At 39.8% G+C, this 14432-nt stretch overlaps 2 pseudogenes; one reads left to right on the top strand and one right to left on the bottom strand.

Annotated features, from left to right (window-relative positions):
* Positions 1-735: 735 nt before the first annotated feature.
* On the bottom strand, positions 736-2325 carry LOC147617067 (uncharacterized; annotated as a pseudogene).
* Positions 2326-8065: 5740 nt separating this feature from the next.
* On the top strand, positions 8066-10253 carry LOC147617066 (uncharacterized; annotated as a pseudogene).
* Positions 10254-14432: the final 4179 nt, after the last annotated feature.

The following is a 14432-nucleotide window of genomic DNA, read 5'->3' as shown; positions in this document are numbered from 1 at the left end:
GCCCCTTCTTAGAGAGAGAAAAGAAACTCCCCAACCAATCACAGAGCTGGAATTGGGTACCCAGGGACTCTGTCTGTCAACATCAGCTATAGGACTTTCCCTCTTTCTCCCTTTATTGTTCCTTTCTCTCGTTTATTAACACTTTCTTTTGTAGTTTTGAAACTGTAAGGGGAATACAAGGAGATCAATCTTGCTCATAATTCTTAAATCTCCTTCCCCTCAAAAGTAAATTTCCCTCCAAAACAAATGTTCCCTCCCAAATATATCATGCGTACGTAAATTTGAAGTTTGGTGAAAACCCTCTTTACAAGTTTAAGAAGAAAAGAGTTATTAACAGACAGACTTATTGTGGAGGAGGCACATTCCAAGCCTAACCATTGAACTAAAGGTGAGTGATTGTGTTTTGCCATATGTAAACACAGCAGAATTTTTTTCGAATTAAACAAATACAATCAAGCTTCAAAAGACATGTTTTCCAAAATGTTTGTGACTAATTGTCTTACATAAAATACTTAAACAAGGTTTACATTGCAGAGATGTTTAAGTGGAATACATCCTGGTTTTCAAAAAGTTTTTTTTATTGTAAGACTGGTTTCTCTTATCTCTTGCGATTAACTTTGTTAAGGTGAAGGAAAATAAAATCTTCAGGGTAGCATCCATTTCCTTGTAAAAGTTGTCGAACATCAAATAAAGACCACCAATGCTCCACTTTTATCACTTCTACCTCCTCGCTGTTCAAGAACACTGTTGTTGTTTTGCAAGCATTGTTGCTTCCTCACCTGTATGCTCCGTTTCTCTCCACGATGTTCCTTCGTGTGCGTACCTCCTGAAAGAGAAGGTCATATGTAGCTCTAGGGTTTTGATGATGTACCTAAAAGAAGCAGATGAAGGGTCTAACTCTGCCTTGACCAACTGTCTTCCTCTATAGACCTCTTTGGTCAAGCAGGCTTCTTCAAAGAGATCATGAATGATAGTTTCATCACATTTTGAAAGAGTATACATTGTCCTTTTCTTCTTCATGTGGCTGCACTCTGTTGAAACAAATCAACAAAAACATTCAAGGGAACAAGCCATTTCACATGAACCCTTTTTGACCCGAATGTCACCTTCATGTTATTCTTTATGTCTGCCTGCTCTACTGCAAGTTTTTGTCTACATAGACTCAACTGTTTGCGTGCATGGCACTGCCCACTCTTGGCTTCTGGAAAGGAGGGAGAGGAATGTGAAGAAGAGCACCATATGCTTGGCCTATTGAAGGAGTCTCATAGAATTTATTGTAGAAGAAAACCTCCTTTTTTGTCTGTTGGTTAATCCGGTATACTTCTTCTCCCATCTTTGTGTGCCAGACATCTAATAGACCTGTAATGCTCTCGATTGGCTGCCATTCATAGATATCCGAGGGAAAGATATCTACAAAGACCAGTAAAAATTTTAATCAATACCATTGTTACAATAACAAACATAAGAAAGCAAAGACTTTTTGTACTCTTAGTTTGATGGGAATGACGAGTGATACCGCAATGCTAGTTGGTTTTTGTTGTAAACGTGCTGCACTTCAACGAGCACCTTATTGTCAAAGGATTTGAAGGAGATGATGCGGGCCTTCCAGTGATTCTTGGTGTCCCTTAACGCATTCTTTTTCTTCCTGCTATGCAGGGTCCCTTCTGGCACTGCCTTGTTAGCCCTAGTACATCAGCATTTACTATTGGCCACCCCACAACTTGGGACAGTAGCTTGCTCTACTACAACACAATACTTAAGCATTTTACATCTGGTTACACTTCAGGAAGACATCCCTCTCTACCACATAGATCACATCAGTGTTACATATCTGTTCATGGGATAGCAACCCTCTCAACCACATAAATCACATCCGCATTACATATCTGTTCATGGGACAACAACCCTCTCTACTATAGTAGAGCATATCAATGTTTTATCTTCAGCTCATGGGACAATAGCCCTCTCTACTACATAGAGCACTTCAGCATTTTTTCTCAGCTCACAATATCGAGACAACAACCCACTCTCTACTATAGTACATGATATCATCATTTTATCATCAGTACTCTCTGGGACAACAACCCACTCTCTGCTACATCACACCGTCGGGAGGGCACTCTCTACTTATCTTCACCATCAACACCACTCAGGACGGTAGCCCTCTCTGATCTTCACCACCCCTCAGGTATGGAGCGCCCTTGTCTCACTAGAGCCTTCACCCTTGACATCAGAGCGTGCACACTTCAGGTCTTGTAGCACCCTTGTCTCACTAGAGCTTGCACCACTACACCACTCGGGGTTGTAGTCCTCTCTGCTCTTCATCTACCACCTCAAGTACCACAACACCCTTGTCACCAAAGCCTGCATCACCTCATCTTCCACTGGCACTACTACCTCAGAGTGCCTCTGCATCCACCAATGCAAGCCTTCAACATTGACCACCTCTCGGAGTTCTTTGCCTCACATCAACACGAGCCTTTGACATCGACCACCTCTCAGAGTGCTGCTTGGTCTGAGATGATCCCAAGATCGTAGTAAACTGGCTACAAATATGTCCACACACGAGCCCACAGAAAGTTGTGGATCAATCACTGAACCTGACCAATGTAAGCCTGTGATGAGGAGAAGGCCCAATAAGAAGTGATATACCACATGGTGACAAGAAGAACCTCGTTTGCCACCACTACCCTGTCGCGGCGGCTAAGGAAAGCCTTGTTGAACTCCAATATAGTAGCTTCTTCCAATTACTCAGACGAAGAGGGGCTAACTGCTGTTCCACGGAGATATCGATGCCCACTTGACATAGGAGAACTAATTCTTTTATTGTCATGTAGTAGGCCATTCTAAGTTAAAGTGTCCCAAGAATATCAGTAGTGAGTGAACCATAGGGCACACTTTAGCTAGTAGTAGCACACCAGCTCTAGCTTCCATAGTCACTAGGTTTGAAGCTCAATAAACTAGGGTCTCAACCTTGGGCGAGGTCAAAAAGCTAAGCACAAGGGGGTCTCATCCGCTATCCATATTGGTGTGCTTCAAAGTTGACTAGCTAGCCCTATGAGTGGAGAATACTATGTGGATAGTAGTTCTTGGACTTTATTCAAGGACACTAGTAATTCTGAGTTGTTTAAGGCTGGGGGCATCTAAATGATTACTTGGTCACATTTCTTTTGGATTGTGGTAGTACCAAGGATGCCATTTTTGAACAAGTGGCTCAGAGGGCTAAGTTGGCAGCTATCCTGGTCGATATAAAAGTGTCAGGATTTGTGTCAAACATGGCTCAGGATGTCAAGCACTTAGTTAAGAATGCATTGTAAACATCAAGAAAAATAAATTCACTAGAGATTACATTTTTTTACAAGCTATGGCTTGAACATCCACTCATAGGAGGTTCAAAGAAGTATCCTGTAGTCGTAGCACATCGAGGATCATGAGTGTTCATCTACTCATAATGTGGTGTGTGGCACAAAAATTGACCCATCACACACGTAAACGGCATTGGGGACACAAGTCACAAAAGGGAAGGTTGGAGACAAGTAGAGGAGTCCAAAAGTTTTAGTGAGTACCAAGTAGAAGACCTAGAAAAAGAAGATGTAGCAGATGTAGGGATCATGTAGACCCAAGAATCGGCCTCAAAGTCTTGACAAGGAGAAGGATCCGAAATTGCTGATGCCATCATCACTTCCATCAGCAAGGTAAGTAGAAGGGATGTCACATGCACAACGTCGACATACCACTACTTCAAGGACAAATTAAGAACCCCAGGGGATGTCTCTAAACACTTTGTTCTGCCAAAGAAGGTCCATTAGAAGTAGACTCTTTTTTGCATAATCCTCTTATGAGAAATGATTGTGCAAGGGTCAAGAAGATGGTTGTTATGCAATTATGAAAGATCCAACATGTAGGCAAAAGTCTAGGGCATGTGTGTGCTGATCCGGTATGATTTACATGGTCATGCATGCATGTGTGGGAGTAGTCGAGGACTTGCCTAGCTAGGTAGCCAAGCACAGAGCTTGCCCATAAGGCGGCCAAGCACAGAGGAGGTTGTGCATAAGGGACAAGGGTCTTGTAAATCTACAAAAATCATAACAAAGAAAAGCTCATGGAGCATTACTTGGATGGAGGGAAGGTGTAAACAGGAGGAGAAGTGGTAGGCAGCAGGCGCTAAGATCGATCCTCTGCTTGAAGAAGGTGAGGGCATTGATGTTAAGAAGGTAGATGGCTGCTGCAAATTCACAGGAGACATCTGCTTTGGGTTTTTTTAAATTTCCTATACCATCATTTATGCGATGTCTGTATAAGTGATGTTGACTAAGCTATGCTTTCTAGTATGCAAGCATCACTATCAACGTCGTTTAATCGACACATAAATAATTGTCGCTTAACATCCAATGCAACATAGGTTTGAGACGATGTATTAGCACATTCCAAACTCATCGCTTAAGCGATGTTTGTCATCATTCAAGCAGTGTTTGTCATCGTTTAAGCGATGTGTTTGGAAAAACCCTTCATTTTGCCCCCATCGCCAAGGGGGGGGTTTGTTCTAGTGGTGCCCCCTCAAACCCTATCCAATCATCTAACCAACGTATATGCGAGGGTATTTTTCCTTGACTTTTTCAAAACCTTAGCCTTGAAATTTTCCCTTCATGTGAATGGGGAACCGACCCCTTTGAGCTTTCTTGATGTGGGTAAGTTTTTATGAAAATTTTTTACAAACAATAATGGCATTGATGGGGGACAAAAAAATGGTATTACTTGCAACAGATAAGCAATAAGCGATTGATCTCGCTTTGTGAATGCTTAGGAATTTATGTCATAGAATAGAACCTTGACAAAAATGACTCCATTATCATGGCTAGAGGATGTATGTGTATGTTTGTATCACACCTAACATAAAACACCTTTTGGGAAACCAACGATGGTACCTTTCAACTTCCTCTTGTTAGAGGGGGCCATGTTCTCTCACTAGCACACCAATCCCCTCTTCAAGAAGCCTTTCATTATTTAGAGGTGGGGTCATGTGACCTACATTAGCACTTAAAAGTGATTTGAGCCTTTTCCCTAGCACCCATCAACAATGGGCCCTTTTTCCTTACAAGCACAAACAAAGCAAACTAATCAATAGGGACAGGAGGGCAATGAGCTTTTAGTTTACCTCCTTGTCATTGTCATGACAATGGAATTATTGGGAGCCTAGAGAGCTCAACCGTCCAGACAAGGCACACGCGGGGTTTAGGGGAGCCAAAATGAACGGTTATGGACTCAAGAGTGGTTGGACAATAGTGATAGTGACCAGGCACATGTGAAGAACATCTAGCTAATAAAAGAGTGGAGTCCAAGGATAGAGGGTCATGTGTTTTTGGCTGATGTTGGGTGGAGAAAAATGTGAGCTCTCAGCATCCCTTGCTTGGAGAAGATAATTGTGCAACTGTGGCTACCCTTATATTGGTATCAGAGTGTAAGGTCCTCAATTGTTGAATGCTGCAAATTGTGGAGAAGCTGGCTAGTACGACTGTGCTCAAACAGGTAGAGTTTGCCATAATTGTTGCCCACAGCCACCACAACAACCAATACTAGCAGGCCTGTAGATTACCACACTAAATGGACAACACAACATTGAGTATTGTACACTACCCAACTTCAGACATTCGCCTTTGGTCAATAGTTGTAAAGGCCCACAAACACCATATTGGGGAATATGGGAATTTCCCACAAGTTTGGGACACATGGTCAAAAGTTTGGATTAACCATAACTTGAACACCACTAATCCGAAATGAGCGCTTTATAGCTCTTTAGATTCCATTTTTCAAGCACTTTCCAACGATAGGTCATATGATAGGGTTTTGAGAAACTTACAAACATGTTATCCATGTCCCCTTTTTTAAGTATTCAAAAATGGGAATTGGGAAATTCCCAAATTCACTAATATGGTGTTCACAGTCTATGTTAAGAGGAGAGGAAGCAGTATCACACTCTCTCTTCATGTTTGTAACCAGTTGACGCCGCCCTGGTTCACCCAGCAAACGTTGACAACAGACTTTTGGTGTGGTAAAGGACATGACCAGCATTATTAGTCCACCTCCTAATACAAGAGCTAAGATTGTACACTCACAGAAGAAGTTCGTGCAGCTTGTCGCGCGGCGGCTGCCGAAGAGCGGACTTCCACAAGGTGGCGTTGCAGCTTGAAGTTTAGAGATTTATAATTCAAACAAAAAAAAGGGAGAAAGAAACCGTAAGTACTTCAATGGGAGGGATGCTAGTGGCTTCCGCCCAAGGGGACAATATGAATGTCGATACATCTCACTCTACAGATGCTACTATTATTCTAAAAGATCTGTAACCTCCTACTTTTAATGGGGAGGAGAAGGAACGCAATAAGGATGTGGTCAACACTTTTTTACAAAATTGGCAGGATTTGTATCGATTTTGTCAAACTGCAGAGGAGATATGCATGCTTGAAGCGAGCTTAACTCTAGGATGTAAAGCATACAAGTGGTGGGGATGAGCTTGGAGCCAAAATGAAGTCTAAAGGACCATAGGAATTTCTAAAGCGTGAAGATTTTGAAAGAGTTAATTTTTTTTAATATTTAGGTTTTCACTACATGGAAAAGGGTCATAGTAAAATACAGTGTCTTAAGCTAAAAGAAAATGAGAAGAATCAGCATCATGATCAAAGTAAAGAAAAGCAAGTGCACACTATTCAAGTGCTCCCACTAGAGACTTCTCGTAAGTTTAAAGAGGTTCAAGTTTATCATGCTGATTCTACTCATGCGTGTTGTGTCATGTCATCAATATGGGTACCAACATTTAGACCACATGAGTTGGTTAGAATGTATGGTCACACTAAAGGTCATAAGTAGAAGTTATGATTGATGATAGTGCAACACACAATTCTTGAACTATACTTTAGTCAAGAAATTAAAGTTGCCACAAAGTCCAAGTGATCATAAGTATGTGGTTTCTTTGATTAATGGCTATGATAAAGATATGTGGGATACAATAGTTCATGATGTCCCATTAGTCATTCAAGGTCATGAGATGCATTTGGATTTTCAAATTATGCATATCACTCGAGCGGATGTTATTCTCGGTCGTGAGTGGTTATATAACATTGGTCCATCTTTGTCTAGAAGTTTTTTACATAATTCTTTTAAGTTTGAAGTAGATGGTAAGAAAGCGTGCTTGCAAGGTGAACATGTTGTACCCTCCTCACCTCTTATATGTTTTATCGAATTAATCTCCTTATACAAGAGCTAATGAAGTAGAAAACATCTGTTTGTGCTACATGATTCTTGATGATGTCATTTCCTTTTGTGTATGTGAAAACATAAGTGGTTTAAGTGAGCACAGTGTTTACATGACTTCTTTTCAATCAAAGCATGTTAACAATAAAAAAGTTAATGAATCCCTAAAGCAATTGTCAACAATTTAAAGATGTTTTTTCAAATGAATTACTAGAACGATTACCTCATGTCCGCAATGTTGAGCATCCAATAGAAGTAATACGTGGCTCAAAGCCTCAAAGCCAGTAAGTAAGCCTCCTTATCGGGTTAGTTTTAAGGAAGCACAAGAAGTCGAAGGAATACCTTAAAAGTGGATTCATTCGACCAAGCACTTCGCCCTGGGCTTCAACAATTCTATTGGTGGTGAAGAAAAAAGAGGGGTCTATACGACTATGTGTAGACTACTGTATTTTGAATCAAATCATGATTAAGAACATTAGGGGGCTAGGGAGGTGGCAAAAATTTCCCTTCTTAGAGAGAGAAAAGAAACTCCCCAACCAATTACAGAGCTGGAATTGAGTACCCAGGGACTCTGCCTCCATCAACATCAGCTACAGAATTTTCCCTCTTTCTCCCTTTATTTTTCCTTTCTCTCCTTTATTGTCACTTTCTTTTGTAGTTTTGAAACTGTGAGGGGAATACAAGGAGATCAATCTTGCTCATAATTCTTAAATATCCTTCCCTCTCAAAAGTAAATTTCCCTCCAAAACAAATGCTCCCTCCCAAAACGTCTCACGAGCTGTGTTTTGTGCACATCTTCTCTTTTAGTACAGCTCACTGAATGGCGCCTAGAACATTCTGCAAAATAACCTTGGACAAGTACAAGGAGATGCTTGGAGATACTGTTCAGCAAGAGTTAAGACGAAGGCCCACAAGCTTCGTGGACTCGTATGTAATATTCAACTCCAAGTCAGAATCAGACGAATGGGAGCCCATCAAAGTCAACCGGTTTTCATGGGTAACCCTTCTCCCTTCACAAAAGGGACCCTACACAACAGGAAGAAAAAGAATGCGTTAAGGGACACCAAGAATCACTGGAAGGCCCGCATCATCTCCTTCAATTCCTTTGACAATAAGGTGCTCGTTTGAAGTGCAGCATGTTCAACAAAAACCAACTAGCATTGCAGTATCACTCGTCATTCCCATCAAACTAAGAGTACAAAAAGACTTTGCTTTCTTATGTTTGTTGTTGTAACAATGGTATTGATTAAATTTTTTACTGGTCTTTGTAGATATCTTTCCCTCGGATATCTATGGATGACAGCCAATCGAGGGCATTATAGGTCTATTAGATGTGTGGCACGTAGAGATTGGAGAAGAAGTATACCGGATGAACCAACAGATAAAAAAGGAGGTTTTCTTCTACAATAAATTTTATGAGACTCCTTCAATAGGCCAAGCATATGGTGCTCTTCTTCACATTCCTCTCCCTCCTTTCCACAAGCCAAGAGTGGGCAGTGCCATGCACGCAAACAGTTGAGTCTGTGCAGACAAAACTTGCAGCAGCACAGCAAACATAAAGAATAACATGAAGGTGACATTCGGGTCAAAAAGGGTTCATGTGAAATGGCTTGTTCCCTTCAATGTTTTTGTTGATTTGTTTAAATAGAGTGCAGCCATGAAGAAGACAAGGACAATGTATACTCTTTCAAAATGTGATGAAACTATCATTTATGATCTCTTTGGAGAAGCTTGCTTGACCAAAGAGGTCTATACAACAGGAAGAGAGTTGGTCAAGCAGAGTTAAACCCTTCATCTGCTTGTTTTAGGTACATCATCAAAACCCTAGAGCTACATATGACCACCTCTTTCAGGAGGTACACACACGAAGGAACATCGTGGAGAGAAACGGAGCATACAGGTGAAGAAGCAACAATGCTTGCAACAACAACAGTTTTCTTGAACATCGAGGAGGTAGAAGTGATAAAAGTGGAGCGTTGGTGGTCTTTATTTGATGTTCGACAACTTTTACAAGGAAATGGATGCTACCCTGAAGATTTTGTTTTCCTTCACCTCAACAAAGTTATTCACAAGAAAAGAATAACCAGTCTTACAATACAAAAACTTTTTGAAAACTAGGATGTATTCCACTTAAACATCTTTGCAATGTAAACCTTGTTCAAGCATTTTATGTAAGACAATTAGTCACAAACATTTTGGAAAATATGTCTTTTGAAGCTTGATTGTATTTCTTTAATTCGAAAAAAATTCTGCTGTGTTTACATATGGCAAAACACAGTCACTCACCTTTAGTTCAACGGTTAGGCTTGGAACGTGCCTCCTCCACAATAAGTCTATATGTTAATAACTCTTTTCTTCTTAAACTTGTAAAAAGAGGTTTTTCACCAAACTTCAATTGAACTCACACATGATATATAGGCAGAAGAATGTATTTCATTGTCTCCAAAAACCCACGGTCTTTGATGTAGAAAAATCCTTGTGCTTATGATACTGGAGCAGCATTATGCTTAGAAACACCGAGTAGCGACAAACTTTGTCAAAGCGGATCACCCTTCATGTAAGTACTATGGAGCCAAGCTACGCCAGCATCGATTAGGTCATCCGTCTCGAGAACAACAGACTCTGTATTCGTGTGACAGAATGTGCATGTTATCATTATCGTTCTCTAGCACTGTTTGTATCTTTGGAGCTTCTTCTTTCTTTCCTTGTTGCCACTTTTCAACAGTGTGCTTCTGCACACCCAGCCTGACCAGGCCGTCTTTGACATGGGTGCATAGCTTACTGCATACTGGTCTTTTCGTAGTCTTTTCACAAGGTGCAAATCTTTTGACATCAGGGTGACCCTTTGCCTATGTAAACAGCCACTCCATGCCATCGGCCATCAGGTCGATAAGGTGCGCTTATGCTACCTCTTGCATGGTACACAATGCCGCATGTGTCACTCTGTACTCTCCGTAAGCCTGGAGGGTCTCACGCATGACCCTGGCAAAGCTAAGGCGTGGGATTAGCAAGTCAGTTGTTTTCTGCTACTTTCTCGTGAACACCCCCTTAGCACAGTCACTCACCTTTAGTTCAACGGTTATGCTTGGAAGGTGCGAATAGGGCACAGCCATGACTTATAATCGTTTATTTCAAACGTTCGCATGAGCTGTCGCACGAAGCAGAGGAAGACGAAGACGAAGTAGCAGACGAAGCCAAAGCTATCGCATAGGTCAGTGGCTCTCTTGCATGCTCCCTCCCCTCCTTCCTATCCTCTAAATTTGCATCCCTTCCTCTAAACACAGACACAAAGTATTGAAATAGAAAGACCTAGAACACCCACACCCCCAAAATACTCATACCAAAACAACCCAAATCACCCACACACCCTCAATACAAAGACCAAAATACTGAGCTGTGTGACCAAACCATGGATACTGCGAATGATCCCTAAGTAGCGCAGATACACAGACCAAAATATTGGGCTTGCCAAGGAGGTAACGAAAAGGATACATTAAGTATGAAAACAGTAACAATTTATTCTTTAATTCAAGAAAAAGCAATGTCTTTCTCCCCAAGCTTTGATAAACATAGTGGAGAATGCAGTGACAGTGACCTGATACTCTTCAGTGTAAGATTCCTCCCCCAACCCCTTTTTCATGTCTAATATCTTCCCTGTAATCAATCCCTCTTCAGAAATATAAAAGACCTTGTTTCTAACTGTTTTAACCTAGAGAGAGAAAATATTCTAGAGAGAGAATATTCAGATTTTTAATATTTTTGGATAGAAAATTATCTCATCTTATTAAAATGAATTCCCCTGAAACAGAAATTCAAAAAGAACTTTCCATTGTGCAATTGGAATTAATTGGAAATGGGTATAAAGAACCTTGGTCTAAGGGTCTAGATTTTCGGAAATCTTTGGATTATGGTCGAATTAAGGTTCCTGTGAGCCAATAGGATCAATCCATGTGTGGGAAGGAGATAAATCCAATTTTGTAAAAGAAGATACCCAAAAATGAGTAAATGCTCACATAAGATGAAGAGTTGACTATGTACAAAGTTTATTAGTAAGAAACTATGAGTAATTTTAATAGTATGAGATATTTGGGCATAATGATTTCATTTTGACACATATGTAAGGAAGGGGAGTCCCTTCAATACTCACATAAGATGAAGATTTGAATATGTACAAGGTTTATTAGTAAGAAACTATGAGTAATATAAAAAATATGAGATATTTTGGGTATCCAAAAATGAGTAAATGCTCACATAAGATGAAGAGTTGACTATGTACAAGGTTTGTTAGTAAAAAACTATGAGTATCACTAAAAAAAGAGATATTTTGGGTATAATCATTCCACTTTAACACATATGTAAGGAAGGGGAGTCCCTTAAAGGAGGTGCATACTTCACATGCTTGAATGAGTTCTAAACTCAAAAATAATGTGATATTTTTATCTCTCTTCTTGAACCAAACCAAATCAAAAAGGAACCAAACCGAATAAAAAAGTAACCAAACTAGGTCCAAATCTAGTCCAAATTCAACCAAACTGAATCTGGAAAATTCTAGAAATCAGTTAGACTTGGTTAGAGCCTCCCTCTCCTATAAATAGAACATGAGTCCCTTGAAAAAAAGGAGGAGAATTTTACTATTCTAGAACTATGCTGAAATAATGCTAATATTTACTATTCTCTAAAATTCTCTCCAATTTGTAAGAGATTGGAGCTTCCCTCTTTCTTCAATCCCCATTGGTGGCTCCATCAACATACTAAACCAATTAATTGGTTGGGGGCATCTACCGTGAACAAAGAATCAAGCAATTTGTAAGGTAAATGGTGAATTTTGATCTTTTCTATAATTTCTCAATGTTTCTCTCTTCTCAACCCCTCTCAAGCTTGAGAAGCTTAATTGGAATGGTTTTTGAATGCTATTGAAGTTAATTGATGAATGGTAGTAAAATTTTTTTTAAACATAAATTGATGAATGCTATTGAAGTTAATTGATGAGTGATAATGCTATTGAAGTAATTAATGAATGATAGTAAAGAATTACATAAATTTTCATTTATGCTTAATTCTAATGGTTTTTATGTAATATCTCTCTCTCACTCAAGAAATGGTCATACTCATGACCTATTCTCAATCCAAATGAAGCTTTTCATAAAGCTTTTCCTTAATCCAAGATTAACCTATGCTTAAGACCAAAATAATGGCTTTCCCTATGCTTTTAGTTTATGTATTTCATGAATGTTGATGATTAATGATCCAATTAGGGAGCATTCTAATCATTCCCTTAATGATAAGCTTTATCTTTTAAGATAATTGAGATTTATCAGTCATAGCAACGGAGCTATGGTAGAAATTTTATAAAAATTACACATAAAATAATTTCATTCAAAGCATGAAAAGAGGACTTCCTACCATATTCTAGGAATTATCATCCTAGATTAATTAAAAGAATTTTATTGTAATCATGGAGATGTGGATGTATGCATGTAGATGTAGATGTATAGATGTGGATGTGATTGTGGAGGTGGATGTATGCATGTAGATGTAGATGTATGGATGTGAATGTTAATGTGGATGTGAATGTATGCATGGAGATGTGGATGTATGCATGTAGATGTAGATGTATGGATGTGAATGTGAATGTGGATGTGGATGTATGCATGGAGATGTGGACGTATGCATGTAGATGTAGATGTATGGATGTGGATGTGAATGTGGAGGTGGATGTATGCATGTAGATGTAGATGTATGGATGTGAATGTGAATGTGGATGTGGATGTATGCATGGAGATGTGGATGTATGCATGTAGATGTAGATGTATAGATGTGGATGTGAATGTGGAGGTGGATGTATGCATGTAGATGTAGATGTAGATGTATGGATGTGAATGTGAATGTGGATGTGGATGTATGCATGGAGATGTAGATGTATGCATGTAGATGTAGATGTATGGATGTGAATGTGAAAGTGGATGTGGATGTATGCATGGAGATGTGGATGTATGCATGTAGATGTAGATGTATGGATGTGAATGTGAATGTGGATGTGGATGTATGCATGGAGATGTGGATGTATGCATGTAGATGTAGATGTATAGATGTGGATGTGAATGTGGAGGTGGATGTATGCATGTAGATGTAGATGTTTGGATGTGAATGTGAATGTGGATGTGGATGTATGCATGGAGATGTGGATGTATGCATGTAGATGTAGAGGTATAGATGTGAATGTGAATGTGGATGTGGATGTATGCATGGAGATGTGGATGTATGCATGTAGATATAGATGTATAGATGTGGATGTGAATGTGGAGGTGGATGTATGCATGTAGATGTGGATGTGAATGTGGAGGTGGATGTATGCATGTAGATGTAGATGTATGGATGTGAATGTGAATGTGGATGTGTATGTATGCATGGAGATGTGGATGTATGCATGTAGATGTAGATGTATGGATGTGAGTGTGAATGTGGATGTGGATGTATGCATGGAGATGTGGATGTATGCATGTAGATGTAGATGTATAGATGTAGATGTGAATCTGGAGGTGGATGTATGCATGTAGATGTGAATGTATGCATATAGATGTGGATGTATGGATGTGAATGTGCATGTAGATGTGGATGTATGGATGAGGATGCATGAATGTGCATGTAGATGTGGATGTGAAAATGGATGCATGGATGTAGATGTGGATGTATGGATGTGAATGTGGTTGTGGATGTGGATATATGTATGGATGTGAATATATGGTATGTGATGTAAAGGAATCTGAAGTGATGAGATGGAAAATGATATGATTGAATGAGTACACATATAAATGGAAACGGTGGAATAAGTAATGTGGATTAATGAGGGATAATGTGGAAAAATGAGAGTTAATATAGAAACTGTATTTGTAAACTGTTTGTAAATACTGTTTGTAAATGGCTGTTTTATGTCAAGAATGCTGGGGAAGCATTTTGACCGTCTTGTGATTAAGGTCATGGAGACCTAACTGTTAAAGTTGCAACTGCTGACGGAGAGTCAATGGAGGACATCTCGCGTAGCAAAGTCGGCCGAGGTCTTGACCAGGCTCCGTTCGATTAAAATGGTGAGCTTCCGGTACGGTGGATGAGGGACCAAGGAAGCGGCCTATGAGTGAAGCGCTTAGTCACCTGCGAAGGATCCTAGAGGATGCTGACCATACGGTGCT

This window comes from Cibotium barometz, chromosome 37 (assembly GCF_041138505.1).
Source record: "Cibotium barometz isolate CiBa-2024 chromosome 37, ASM4113850v1, whole genome shotgun sequence".
NCBI lineage: Eukaryota > Viridiplantae > Streptophyta > Polypodiopsida > Cyatheales > Cibotiaceae > Cibotium > Cibotium barometz.
This window is presented reverse-complemented; position numbering and strand designations above follow the sequence as displayed.